Source organism: Coptis chinensis, chromosome 4 (assembly GCF_015680905.1).
Source record: "Coptis chinensis isolate HL-2020 chromosome 4, ASM1568090v1, whole genome shotgun sequence".
Classification (NCBI taxonomy): domain Eukaryota; kingdom Viridiplantae; phylum Streptophyta; class Magnoliopsida; order Ranunculales; family Ranunculaceae; genus Coptis; species Coptis chinensis.
Window position 1 is genome coordinate 15,280,500 of NC_141459.1, and position 15,359 is coordinate 15,295,858.

Consider the following 15,359-nt stretch of genomic DNA (forward strand, 5'->3'; position numbering starts at 1 on the left):
CTTAGTGGAATGAGAGCAAAGCCTTATAGATCTAAAACCTAATCGAGCATACAGTTTCTTCTTTGTCCTCCTACGAAGGGGATGCCAAGTAAATGAACGTGAGAAAATTGATGGTTGTGGAAGATACGTGGGATGTAGATAATTTTGAGAAGGAAAAAATGGAAAAAATGAAAAAGTGTCAGGTGGCTTGTCCTTGGGTGTTACTTCTTCACCAGTTGGTTTTAGAAAGTTATGAAGCATAGGAGAAACACCAAGGTCAAGTACAAACTCAATGGTTCTTTGGAAAGGTAGAGGGTGAGGAACATTCGTGATGGAAGGTGAATGAGTGACATGAGGATGTGAGGTGGGTGAATGGTGTTCAACTAGTGTTCTTAGTTTTATATCATCAGAGGCCTTGAGATATGCAAGACATTCCTCAATATGTGGGTAAGAAGAATCAATCTTTGGGATAGAGGGCTTAAAAAATTCTTCTTTCGTCATGGCGGCCAAGAGATGAATGGATGTCAATAGGAGAGAACTCGCGAGGCGACAAAGAAAGGTTGCAAAAGAGTCGAAGGAAATCCTCCTTGATGTTATCTACGTCTAGGGAGTAGAAATTGTGATCCTTGTCTTTTTCCATAAGAGGGGTATCTACTAGTGTGGGGACTAAAGTGTCAGCCGCACTTAGGGGTGACTTCGGATCGGATCGGATCGGATTAACCTCCTTCGGAATTTTTCCAAAAAAATTTCGGAACCTAATATGCTAGCCAAATCCGATCCAATTTTTTTTCGGATTCAAAATATATTTCCAATTTCGGAACTTTCGGAAATTTCGGAATAACTCGGAAATTTCGGAATACTTGGTAAATTTTCAAAGATCTCTTTACTTTCAATTATTTTTGGAATATCATACGCCAATGTTCATTGTAGGGAGAGAAAACCATGTCCACAACACCAATGTACCAACAACAATACGCACTTGTTTATTGAGAAAACCCATTTTCATTCAAACAAATGATCTAAGAAAAAACGAGAAAAAGAACCTACAGCCACCACTACAAGAAAACAGGTTTTACGCCACGGTCCAAAACCGTGGGAAAAGGGCTTTTCCCACGGTTTTGGACCGTCGGACGACCGTGGGCTTTTTATGCGTCGGGAATGGTCTGCCGACAGTCATGACCGTCGGTAAAGCCCACCAATAGCGACGGTCTTTGCGTCGGTCATTGCCGTCGGTATTGCCACGGTTTTAAACCGTAGGAAAAGCCGTCGGGAAAGGTCAGTATTTCCCACGGTTTGAGTTCGTAGGTAAAGATTAGTTTTACCGACGCTTGTAGTCCGTGGGGAAAGGTATTTCCTACGATCTTAGTGCGTGGGCTTTGGTGTTTGCGTAGTGAATTTTGGTTTTTGGCGGTTGTTATTTGACCGTGGGTAAAGTGGACGACTGTGGGAAAAAGTTCTTTCGCGACGGCTATGGGCCGTGGCAGAGTTATTTATTTTTTTAAAAAAAAATATTGATATTTTAATTTCTATTTCACCTGCAAATCCTGGCAATCAACAGAGACCTAGCAAATTAATTAAATATTGTAAGCTTTCGTCAATTATCTCGATTTCTCTTTCAACATAGTAGGATCTACAACTTTTAGAGAACAAAATAAAACTGAAAATAATAAAAGGGACAAAGCTACAGCATGACAAAGTGGATTAAAAAACCAAATCACAAACACTGATGAACTCAAAGAAGAAAGAGCATTCAGCCATTTAAAGCAGACTTATAGTGGTTCTCGTCGATTGTTGTGTAAATCACGCCTTCATTTTCCAGTAATCCGATAGATTCCCTACACATACCAAAAGGGGCAAACGTTTGCTTAAATGCCTGTGTCAAATGATTGAATACCAAAATCAGAAATGCAAGGTGTCCTAAACAAAAAACTGTATGTATTGTCTAGTCTTGGATAGTATCGATGAAGATGTTGAATTTTGACAGCTGAAGGACTAAAAACCATAAAGCTCGTGTGGTGTGTGTGTGGGGGGGGGATACCTGATTTTCTGTAATGGAACTTTAAGATGCTGGGCAAGTTCATTTATATGTACCCCCTCATCGCCAGCACTGAAATTAAGGCAAAGAGATGCAAACGGACCAAAATTCATTAGTAAGACACTTCGGAGAAATCTAGAAAAACACTACATATACAATCTGCACTATCAAGGACCATTCACACCAGGTGATTAGAAAGGAACCAGAGACATCTAGTGCACAACGATCATTATAATTGTCCGCAGGAAAAGAAAAATAAAAGGGGTTAGTTTTGTCGCCTAACTTACAGGTTTGCAGAGAGCTGCAAATAATCAAACACCACCTTAGATGTCCCACTGATTCCGTCGCAGCTATAATGTTGCTCATAAACCTACAAATTGGAAAACATTCCATTAAATACATTTGAAAAAGAAAAGGAAATTGGAAGGAAACGTAAGACCCAATTCGTGTCTTGCTTGATTTGGAACACCTTGATATGCTATTGACCCAGCTCCTTGATATCCCGTTGACAAGTTCCTGCTTGTGGCAGAATTGGTCGCATGGGGTTGAGTCTGTGCACTACCTTTCATCTGGTTTAAACGGAAACACACCACATTAATAAAAAAAATGTAGATGTGAGGTGTCAAAAGCATACAAAATTATGTTAAAGATAGACATATTCATCGAGATAAGTGACAATTACCTGTAATTTAGAGTTGTAGAGGTGCACATATATGCACTCAATGAAGTGGTAAAAAAGAATGTTCAGTCTCAAGATTTTCCTTTAAACAAACTAGCAGCATATCGATAGTAAGTCCCTCCCCCAATAGGATGCATCCTCCCTCGCATACAACACTGGAGTTCCCAAGTTGCGACTTAAGAGTGAGTGAATATATTTCAGATTTCCCTTAAAGCCCGTTGTAAAGATATAATCTTCCAACAATCTAAGTTTAGGCAAAATTGGAAAGAGGTTCTAAACATAGTTATAAAATACATCAAACTTAAATATAATTAACATCTTGATGTACTTTATATCCCATAAAATCCCATCTCCAAATAAACTCTATAAAAACTATTAAGAGTAATACCTATATGTTCACATACAATAGGAGTGCTTAACATGTAGTTCCAGGTGGTTCAACTTCAACTGCCGGAATAAGGGATGGCTTGGACTTCTGTACAAAACTTCTCAATTAGTAAATAAACAAACTTCCATCAGCATAGACAATACTCCACAGATTCTCAAAATCTCTTCAATATTTTAAAAATAGAGAAAACAATAGAGAAAGAAACACTACAACTAAAGTACTAAACTGCCACCCAAGAGAAATAAAAATACACATTGCCCTTTGAGTAACATGTTTCAAAATAGTTTAAATTTTTCTGATCTCTTCACACACACACCCCGTGTGGCAGCGAGAGAGCAACTAAGCCATTAGAACTTGACAAAAATGATGACATCATACCTTTACGGCCTTGACATTTTCTTCATCTGCAAGAAAAAGAATCTCACTCAGACCCTTGTAATCACAGAGTACCAAACATGCGAAAAACTAGGACCATGTATAAGATAAAATGAAAAAATTGGTTATTAAGATGATACCTTTAGTATCCCACAAGTCAACCATTCCAGATACTTGACCCTGTTGAATGTCAAAAGACAGAAATGGAATCAAGAAACGGCTGCTTTAGAACATAAATCAACAACCTCCTCTAAGTAAATAATTACTCTCTTACCTTAGAAACATCTTTGGTTGTTTCAACAACCACTCTCCGTGCTTTCTTGGATTTCTTGAGGATTGAAGATGGGACACGTACAACAAATGGATTTTTCTGCAACGATCTATCGCAATGGAGAATCTTGTCCCTATTCTTGTCGATTTTTCTCTTCACCGAGAAATCTAGCGAGAAAATATTACATAAGATCTTTTATAGAACGCAGACTCACCTTGAGTGGCCTCTTTACGAGCAATGTTAGCTTTCATAAGATCTCAGAATCGCCGCTTCGCAGCCTCAATTCAATTTGCTCCAAAGGCAGAGTCGTTCTCGATTTGAAAGCATTTGTACTCCATCGATGATCTTTCCATCAAGAACCCCATACACATGTATGGTTGTTAATATAGACATCCTCCTCATACTTACTTCTTGGAAGTCTGTCTCTCCTACCAAATACCATATATATGTGAGAACAGCTACATCTCAAAATCATCAAAATTTAGAAAAAAACCGAAATACGATAAATATAAGAGTTGTTACAAATGATAGACCAGTCCTAAAACAGATTGAGGGGGGCATTAATCCATAAAAGGATTTAAAATCACTAAAATATCATAGAAAATTCCAACAGGATTAAATATATTACATAGAGGATTAAATAAAAATCGATTACCGAACCACGATTATGCTAAAGCATAGAGGATTACATAAAGATATCATTAGAAAATTCCAACAGGATTAAACATATTACATCCAACCAAATAATAACTACTAGCTTTACTAGACCAAAAAGTTGCATATCATAGACAAAGAAGTAAGCAGATTGCAGCAACTATTGATAGATCTTTAGTCATTAATTAGTTTGCTTACTCGTTCTCCATAAAAAGCTCTCCATATGTATTTCCACAGAAATTGGCAACAACTGAAGACTGATGTAATGGTCTCTTCTCAACCCATTACCAGCGACGCAACAACCGAAAGTCTGGCTATCTTGACCTTCATGCTCGATATCATCATCTGCTGTTACCGAAGCTGAACTGCTAAAACGAAGGCATTCTCGTAAAAGCCTCCTGGGCTAGCTCCGCATGGAAAAGTGACATTTTTCTCGATGAAGGAAGGGATCAGACTTCTTTGTGGTGTCGGCCAGTCGTCGGCAGTGTCCCCTTTCTCTCTGTGGAATTTCGCCATTGGTCTGAATTATAAGCACCGACCTGCTAGAAGCTAAGCGATGTAATGGTCACGAAGCCATTTGACGATTCCGTCCGGACATCTATAGGACCGAAAAAGGTCCGCTTGCATTCGAACAAAAGAAGACCCTACTTGCCGAATAAAACTCCGACAAACACCCAGCAGACCAACCAAATTGCCACGGGAAAAAACAAGTTTCTTGACCTATCCATTAAGTTTTTCCTTCCCATGATCTCGCCACCAGTTTGGGTTGTAAATGAGGTCTCTCCAAGAGCTCTCCACAGACTCTATCCTTCACCCCATTCATGAAAAAAAAAAAGAATAGTACAAGTCTAAAAAGGGAGAGAAGGTCATGAACTATAAATACCTTTGCATTAGGGATCAGTAATATACTAAGAGGTACTCTCGAACAATCCTTAAGGAAGAAACTAGCAGCATTTAAAGACAACATTTGCAAAATTAGTACATTTTTTTTATATCGTGCAAAATCGGGACAACAATGAGAGAAAGGAAACAAAACAAAACGGAACAAAGAAAGATAACATGAATACATTTATGGAGAAAACGGAAATACAACTATTCAGGTCACATAAAACAAACTCAGAATCGTGATGGCATCCGTGAGAACTTTCTCGGACATTTCAAGCATTAAGGAAGCTTTTTCCAAGAGATTATTGACTATAGTATCACAAAAACCGAATAAAGGTACGGACACTTTCGGACAAAGATTACTGAAACAACAAAAGTAAACACAAAATTTAAGTGTCTATCATGGTAAAACATTATGGTACCGGAAGAAAGGTATAATTAGCATTAATTAAGTTTTACCGATCGACATGTTGTGCAAAACTAAAAGCTGGCCTTTGAACTTTCTAACCCATTACCTTCCCGGTGAGCCAACCCATTACAACCGCTTTCGGCTCGGTTTAAACAAAGAGATGAAGAGTTTGCAAAAACCTTCAGATTTATGAATGCCAACTGCAGCTACTCGATAGTGCATCCGTTTGCTCTGAATGCAGACTAACAGGTATTGCAAGAATTCTCTTTGGGCTCGCGATCGGCTTGAGTGGCGGACGGATTAGTGCGGGGGTATTCACTGCATGAATTGAGATCACACAATATACGGCTTTAGCAATCGGTAATAGGTAGAAACAAACCCGAAACACTCTATGACCCCGTAGGATTGTAGCACATACCGGGTTCATTTGCAAGCAGCAGGATTGATGAAGGAATGGTACATGCAAGGGATAATTTCACTTTCTCTACAAACTGGAAGTGGATGATCATCACCAACCAAATTGCCACGGGAAAAAACAAGTTTCTTGACCTGTCCATTAAGTTTTTCCTTCCCATGATCTCGCCACCAGTTTGGGTTGTAAATGAGGTCTCTCCAAGAGCTCTCCACGGACTCTATCTTTCACCCCATTCATCTGAAAAAAAAGAAAAAGCCGGCAACAATAAGCATCCGGTAATCCCCATCTTTGTTGTAATCCACCACCTCGATGCCAACCAAACTTTTACTTAGTGAACTTGAAATTTTAAAAAGAGTGAGATGTAAATATTTCAAAGTAGAATAGCACATACCTAAGTTTCAACATTCCTTCAAGTCGCCACCCTTTTCCCTCCTCCTTTATTCGGGCTTGGGACCGACAATGCAAATAAATTTGCATTGGCGGAGTTAAAAGGGGGTTAGTACAATTGAGTAGAGTCCACCACCTGAATATCAAACACATAGACATACATACATATGCAAGTTCCACAATGAAAAAAATAAAACTAAATAGATGAATAAGATAAACTATTCCATCTAATAAATGAACCTTACATGTCTAATAAAAATGAACCTTACATGTCTAATAAAGTACTTAAGCTTACATGGAACTCAAAATGAAGCTTACTAGTTCAAGTTTGCTGCCTAACAACGAGGAGGGAGAAAATTGAGAAACGCTTTAGGCCATATAACATTTCCCTGCCCAATTTGTCCAAGGGTTTGAAAGTGGTTATATGGTTCCGGTATCTCACATGAGCTTTCGATAATCGCTTCAATGCAGACTAGGAAATTGCCCTCCCCTACGGTTCTTCTACCAATTTTATGTCATGGATCAACATTTATCACCCTCCCAGATGCAACTTTTCTCAAAGGCCAATGAGCTCTAACATCCACTTCAACATCAATATAATTGCTTTCCTGAAAAAAAGCGATTGCAAGAAACATTACTAGTCGAAAGTATACATGTTTCATTAAGAACATAAAAAAATTAAATAGATTACATACATTGGAAACCGTGTTACGTGAAGAGAATCGAAGAAGAAGATGGTCCATTAGGGGTACTAGGCGTGATTGGTATCATCACGGGAGAGAATCTGCCTTTGTTTGAGTCACCGATCTACTTGCCCTTGAAATTTGTTAGTCACTGATCAAGTTTATTTTCAAACAAGGCGGCTAAGTCCCAAGTCGCCTTCACTTGTTTTCGATTCCTCTTGACATAAGGAGGCGAGTTCTTCAATTTTGATTTGGAGCAACCCGATCCCATCAACCGCATCGACCTCTACTATCCTTGCCAAGAACCTATTTAATTGGAAAATTTTAATTTATGCTTATAACTAATATTCTAGACTAATTTACCTTGAAAAAAAAAAACAATTAAATTTCAAACCTACGCCCGCGACATCACAAGTCGGTTCGATTGAGGATTGGAGGCAGAATGTTCACCAATCTTATCCTATTGATAGATAAACATACCAACTCCGGTTATCAATACCATAAATGTTTGCAAATCGAAAAATCACAAAAGGTACCATATAAAGACTTACCACCAAATCTTGTCTTTATGAATTTTGTTTTTCCCATGGCTATGCATGCCTAGGTACAGTCACCACGGAAAATTTCTACATCGGCACACCTCTTTCCTTTGCAATCTCATGGCGAACAAGTTGTGCGGTGTCCTTCCCCGAAAGCAATTGGGTTCTGTTTGCTTCGCGATTAATTTTATTTTTCGTGACTTTTTTCCTACACGTCATTGATAAAATTCAAACCAAAGCATACAAAGAGAAATCACAATTTATCGGACAACATACTATCAAATAGGTAATGTAAAATGATTGGGTATGGTTTACAAACCTTAAAGTTGTCTGAATTACAAAGCTCATAAAAGCTCTCCAATCCTCCAAAGGAATGTCTTACGGGGATTCCATTGTTCTCACTTCTTCTAGATCCTTACCATCAAGGTATGTCTTCTTTAAGTCATACTTGCGACTCCTCAAGCAGCCATTATCTTGTCTCGAACATAATCACCGGCAACCCCTCATCATCATCATCACCCTCAAATTGAAACATATTATTCAAACTATCAATTATGGTTTTATAAGGGAAGATATCATTCTCAAAGCACAACCTATGATCATATCTGGAAAAGATTTATAGTAAATCGGGATCGGGGCTTAACAAGTGTAGCAATTTCACTAGACAAGTGATGTACACCCTTTTAGGGGAGCAAGGCTGCAAGGTGTCTTGAGTTAATCGAAGAACAATTTTCTCACCGGTTTCAACCTTTCGAAGCGGTATAGTGGGCCTCTAGTATTACCCGACCTTCGCCGTGAAGTGGCGGACATATACGATCATAAAATGGGTGGAAGTCGAGAAGCAAAATGTTATGTAGCCTAATGTCGAAAAAATGTTATGTAGCCTAATGTTATGTACCCCCTAGGGACTCACGAAGTGGAACTGAACCATGTGATGTGTTGCTAACCATTGTAAATTACGATATTAAAAAAATGCATTATCAAACAAATAATCACATGGGACGTACACTAGACAATGCCACAATAGCTAATAATATTTTTCAAGAGGTCAAGTGTTTTATGCGGGCTACAAGTCAAGATGTTTAAAATTGAATAGATGTCCTTACAAAGTTAAAATAGACATGCAATACGTCAAACAAAAAACGATATGTAAAGGAAAAAGTTAAAAAAAAAAAACATACACTTATTTTAAGTTCCAATATATAGATACATACATTCACTTCTTTCTAAGTCTTTTTTCTTAGCCTAGGAACTTCAACAAAAGCCTCAACCATGTCTTCTTGGTCATTAAATATCACTTCGTCTTCCATTCTAATTGGTTCTTGATTTACTAGCCCGAAAGGATTCATCCACAACTACATCTTCCGACACCAATCTTGTTGCATCTAGATCAGAGTATACCCTTCTTGGAACCTCAATCACCGCATGCCAATCAGGATTCACTGGGTCTTGAGAGTAAAAGACTTGTGATACGTGCTCAACAAGAATAAATGGCTCGTCACTCCTTTGGGATGACCCATATATATTGGACAAATTGACCAACAACAACTTTGATTCATTATCGACCTTCACACCATGTTGGAGCTTAACCCAGTCACACTTGAATATAACTGGTTCATAGTCAATACTCCGGTACTCCAATTGAATGATTTTTCTAATAACACCATAGTATTCAGCAGACCCATCAATTGGATTCTTATCCTTAGCACTTTCGAAATAAAGGTAGTTGGGCACTTGGTAGAAACTCCATCTGTTACGATTTCGTTTAGTCATCTCGTAATCCTTGGTGACAAATAAAACCCATTTCTGTGTACTTATCATAAGTTCGGCCTCTCGTGTTGGTCCCCTTGCTATTTGTATGAGCTCATCATCTTTCGGGTTTTGAGCGTCAAGTTGTCTCCTTAACCATGGCATGAACTTCGTCTTTTTTCGGTACTTTGTGCGCCTCGCCCTTCTCCCCATGGTCCTCCTACATGTTTCGAGGAAGCTATCATTACTCCCCTAAAAGTGAGCAAATTTCTCATGTAAAACACATACAATACAAAAATAAAATATGGAATTGAAAAGCACATCCACAATGTAACAACCACTAAAAAATCGTACTTTTCCACATATCATACTTGGGGTGGCTTTTCAATATCCATTGTCGTGCTTGTTCCCACTCAACACCTTCTAGAAGATAACGCGTTTCGAGGACCAAGAGGACCAACCGTCTTCCTCACTAACACTAAGAATCGAACACGGAGGTATTGTTACCGTAGAACCCTCAAACATCCTCATCTAGTTTTTGAAGGATGCACCCCCTCCTTCATATCCTCCACGGTATGTCATTGTTTCCTCCTTCAAATATCTCTCGCAATGCAACCTCTTTGGGCGTGCTTTGTTAAGTGATGAGTCCTTGTAGGTTTTCATTAACCTTCGAGTGCTAAAATGAATTAGGAAGATTCTGTAAAATAAATTCTAACTATTTATAAAAATAAAAATTATTGTACCTTTCGAAAACATACATCCACCGGTAGAACACGGGTCCCAAAACGGGCCTCATATGCCAAATGAATAGGCGGATGCATCATTATGACAAACAATGAAGGGGGCACATTTTCTCAAGCTCACATAAGGTTAAGTACCATACCCATCTCAAGTATAGTCAGCGACTCAACATCAATTCTCCTCGAGCATAGAGCACGGAAAAAGGTACAAAAACTTAGTAGAACATTTCGAGCCTCTTTCCTATCTTTATACGCATGTTGGATTAATACCGGGAGCAAATGTTGCATTAAAATGTGATAATCATGAGATTTCATCCCTTTCAGCTCCATAGACGATCCCTCATTGGCAATAATCCTCCAATTACTACTAAAACCAACCGGAACACGCATATTCCTTAAAGTAGTAAAAAACAACTTCTTCTCCTCAGGTAACATTACACAAAACCCCACGTTTCTTCTTACGAGCATTTTCAGTCAACCAATACTTCTTTTTAATCCTTAAGAGCTCCAAGTCTTTGCGTGCATTAATGTCATCTTTGGTTTTTACTGTGTCCAACATCATAGAAAGAAGTATTTCGCATGCGTTCTTCTCAATGTGCATTACATCAAGGTTATGAAAGATGGGAAGCTCCTCCACATAGTCTAGCTCCTTCAAAAATATTGATTGCTTGTAGAAACAAGAGTCACTGGTATCATATTCCTCCTCAGAATCACCACCCTTCCCTTTCTTTCGTTTTCCCCATTTCACTTTAAGATGCTCGGTCAGCTCTTTAACCTTCTTACCAGACAATCTGTCTGGTGGTGCCCGATGTTCTTCTTTCTTGTTGAAAGTCGATTCTCTCACATCAAATCTGCTTGGATCCGATTGTTCTAGAAAATACCGTGTCAAGATAAACATTTTTCCTCCCATGAACGAAGTCTCAAAGTGGAAGTATTAGGACCACAAAGGGGGCAAGCAAATCTCCCCTTAGTCCTACAACCAGAGATGTTTCCATATGCAGGGAGGTCATGAATTGTCCACAATAACACCGCACGCATGGTGAACACATCTCCCTTATTAGCATCTTTAACTAACACTCCGGTATCCCACAAAGACCGCAACTCAGCAACCAATGGCTGCAAGTAAACATCAATATCTTTTCGGGCTGTTTTGGACCCTCAATAAGCAATGCAAGCATAGTGAATTGCGGTTTCATACACACCAAGGGGAGGTTGTATGTGACACACATTACCGCCATGAACTATGCGAAGTGCTTTGCATTCCAAACGGATTGAACCCATCGATAGAAAGACCCAATCGAGCGTTCACGAGGCTCGACGGCGAAACTTGGGTATGTTTTATCAATATGTTTCCAAGATGAGGAGTTTGGGTGACCCAACTCACCACCCTTCAATCGGTTTGTAGAGTGCCAACACATTGCTTTTGCTACCCAATCAACACTGTACATTCTCTTCAACCTATCTGCTATAGGAAAGTACCGCAATTGCTTTGCAGCTTGCCTAACACGTTTTTTTTTTTCTGTCTTGAATTGTTGCAAACTTGTATCTGAATGAGTTACAAGTAGGACATTGTTCCAGGAATTCGTTATCTCCCCAATACAAGATGCAGTCATTCGGGCAAGCATCAATCTTCTGGTAATTCAGTCCCAAATCCTTAACAAACTTTTCTGCTCGATATGTATCTTTCGGGATCTTATTACCATGCGGTAGTACAACTTTAAGTAACTGAAGCAACTCTGTGAAACCTATGTCAGACCACCCACGCTTGACCTTAATTCGGAATAGCTTAATTACAAACTTCAAGACAGTGAAGTCTTTACAGTCAGGGTATAAAGCACTTGTGGCCTCTTCAAAAATTTTATCCGACACCAATGGCTCTGCTTCATCATCATCGACTAGTCCCTCTTCAGCACCACTTCCCAAACCCCCAAGAAATGTATCCAAGTCTTCACCACCAAATTCTTCTACCACAGTGGCAAATGCATCATTCATATTCTCAAACACATTAGAATTCATATTGGACTCTACATGTGCATCTTTGTTTTTTCACCATGAAAAATCCAACGTAAATATGTTGGATCAAACCTCCATTTATAAACATGAAATTTCACGGGTTTCGGTGTCAATGCCTTCCCCCCATTTCTACATATGCGACACGGGCACGGTATCAGTACCTTATTATGATGGTATTTTTTTGCAAACTCTAGAAACTCATCAACACCCTTTAGAAAGCGTTCGTCATGGTGATCTAATTCAATCCAACTTCTATCGATTGGAGTAGAACCCTCCATGGTGTATCTAGGAATAAATAAAAGATACACACAACATTCAAAAATGTTAGACATAATAATATATCACCATGCATATATACCACATTAATCCAATCTTGTTCGTATCTACAATACCAAAATGCCTAGAAGAATGCGTCGTACAAATGAATCTAATGAATGTGCAAATGGCGTCTGATTTCATGAGCGCTATTCTAGCTACAAATTTCAAACTTCCACAAGTGAAACTAATCAACTAGAGATTATTTCATGGACATGTCCAGACCAGTAAAACTAATCAACTAAAGATTAACTCATAGCACATGCCCAGACTCTAGACTAGTCAAACAAATCAAATATTCATAACAACTGTCCGGACTAGTAAAATTAATCAAACTTTAAAAAGCAAGTAAAGTGACTAGTAATGACTAATCACCAATATCTCCAATTCGACCTTCTAAAATCCATAGGCTATCTCACAAATTTATAGACAATCAGAACATTATATCATAAGTGAATGTATCGAGACTTGTCCCCGAAATTACAGCAACCATTTTTTAAATTGACACGAGCAGTTCTATACGGGGGATGGTTGGTAGCTCTAATGTTCCAACAACAAGCACTACAAGCAGTTCTATACAAGGAATTTGGTATTACATAAATACAAAACATAAATAGAAATTATTTACCTTGAATAAAGGTTGCACTTTGAGGACAATCGAACAATCTGAGGCGTTTGGTCGAGAGATAGATTAGGTCTTGATTAAAAACATCCCTTTCAAGTAGCAGGTCGAATTACCAATAGTTTAACATTTCAGAAATAGCATACGTAACGGCACAGAGAATAATAAAAAAAGAAAAGAAACACACAATCCAAAACAAGTCATGATTTCAATACAAAGTAAAAACAGTAAAAACAGATTCATAAAATAAAACCCAACAAAAGATATAAACCCCTAAAAAAAATGGTTACAGAAACATGACATAGCGATCAGTTAATATAAATTTAGAGAGACAGATAGAATAGGGAATGAATACTACTTTGATAACAACAACATCTAATATTAGATTAAAAACGAAAAAAAAAATCAAATAAAAAATCAATGTTTAATAGCATAATAAGTCACCTTCAAGTTGTAATGGAGGAATCGCGTTCGGAGAAAAGAAACGAAGCTTGTAATCCCTTTCCCACTTAGTAAATCCTAAAAAAATTTAAATTGAAAAATTAGTTCTCGGTTTTGGCAAAAAAAAAATCGATTGCTTGAAAAAAAAAAATCGCTTGAAAAAAAATGGGTGCTTGAAACCCAATGAGGCTTGGCCCGGTCCGAAGGAAGAAGAAAGTAGACTAGACCTTGTAGAAGCGGATAGGAAAGGTAGCCTATAGACTCAAGCGACCAGCTCGGTTCAAACTCATCCCGTATTCCATGTGAGTCAGTTGACTTCGATTAGACCAAATACCTTCTTGAGATGAGAGAAGAAGGAACAGAAAAGAAAAATAGGGTTGAGTGGCGGTGGGGGATGAAGTGTTTTAACTTGTTCGCGGTGGGAGACGAGAGAAGAAGGAACAGTCCGGTTTTTTCTTTTCTTTTTTAGAACTGTTGGCGGTGGGAGGGAAGCAAGTGGTCAGCCCGCCCAAACTTTTCAGCTCTAAGCCCACGGTCAAAAGCGCCGTAGAAGCGAGGTGTAATAGTTTAAAAAAATTGTACCCGACGGTTTTGGCCGTAGCTCTACCCACGGCCCAATTAAAGAGATAAACCGTGGCTAAAGGTATCAAAGGCATGAAACGAGAAAAATGTATTTGCTACGGTCAAAATTCGTAGGAAACTATGCAAGGGTTTATGACCGTGGCTAAAAATACCGGGAATCCGTGGGGAAAAATCGATTTTCTTGTAGTGCACCAATAGCAATAGCAAGCATTGCATTCTATTGAGGTCTGGGTATTTGTAATGTTTCAATCTTTTTTCATGTGTGGAAATTGAAGCGTGAAGTGTCTGCATAAATAATGGATTATGGTCTTGGACTCAAAGTAGCTTTACATAATATTCTATCTATTGGAATTTGGCTTTTGGATTGGTCTGGAAGTCATTATACGACTCAATGACATTTTTTTTTCATATCATTGTTGTTATGGCAGAAAGTGTAATGACAATAGAGTGGTCCAATTAAAGTGGAGAAGTAACGGCTAGGTTATGTTTTTGTTTTGTTTTTGGAAGTAAAAAACTAGAAAATGAATGAACGGTCGAGATCTAATCAAGTGGATAGTGGGAGAAGTATATATTTTCGGAATAAATTGGCAATAATATCGGAAATTTCGGAATTTTCGGATCGGATCGGATTTTAGAATTATATCCAAATCCGATCCAATTTTTTTTTCGGAATTTTCGGAAATCGGAAAATCAGAAAATCGGCCCATGAAAACTACACCCAAAGCCAGACCAATTTCGGGTCGGATTTCGGAAAAATCGGAAATTCGGCAAAAAGAGACACCCCTAGCCGCACTAATGTGAGGTACAAAACTCTCAATGGACTTCACTTCCCCTTCTACAGGCAAACCTAGTTGTCCCTGTTTTTGTCTAAACATGTTACTTTCTACGAGAAAAGATTTCCAAAAGAAAAAGTCATTGAGCCATCCCGACAATTGATTTGGGCATTGGCGGTTGCCAAGAAAGGGCGCCCTAAGATGATGGGAATGGAATCATGAGCAACTTCGTGTCAAGAATAACAAAGTAATTTGGATAGTAAAAAATTCTGAACTTTAATGAGAATATTTTCAACTACACCCTTGGGATACTTAATAGAACGATCGACTAACTACAAAGTCATTTTGGTTGGTTGAAGTTTTGTTAGACCTAGTTGTTTATATAAATAAAAAGGGAGTAAGTTAACACTCGCCCCCAAGTCTAA

General features: G+C 38.4%; 1 long non-coding RNA gene across 3 annotated transcripts; it reads right to left on the reverse strand.

Annotated features, from left to right (window-relative positions):
• Positions 1-1,549: 1,549 nt before the first annotated feature.
• On the reverse strand, positions 1,550-3,979 carry LOC147502134 (uncharacterized). Of its 3 annotated transcripts, none has more exons than XR_015219936.1 (9): positions 3,731-3,979; positions 3,597-3,636; positions 3,460-3,485; positions 3,098-3,168; positions 2,697-2,848; positions 2,484-2,583; positions 2,302-2,384; positions 2,018-2,086; positions 1,550-1,814 (listed from the first exon to the last, which is right to left on the reverse strand). It is a non-coding gene; the product is annotated as an uncharacterized LOC147502134 (long non-coding RNA). The 3 variants fall into 3 exon arrangements; XR_015219934.1 differs by having other exon boundaries at positions 3,082-3,168; XR_015219935.1 differs by having other exon boundaries at positions 2,697-2,868; positions 3,082-3,168.
• Between the last annotated feature and the right edge of the window lie 11,380 nt (positions 3,980-15,359).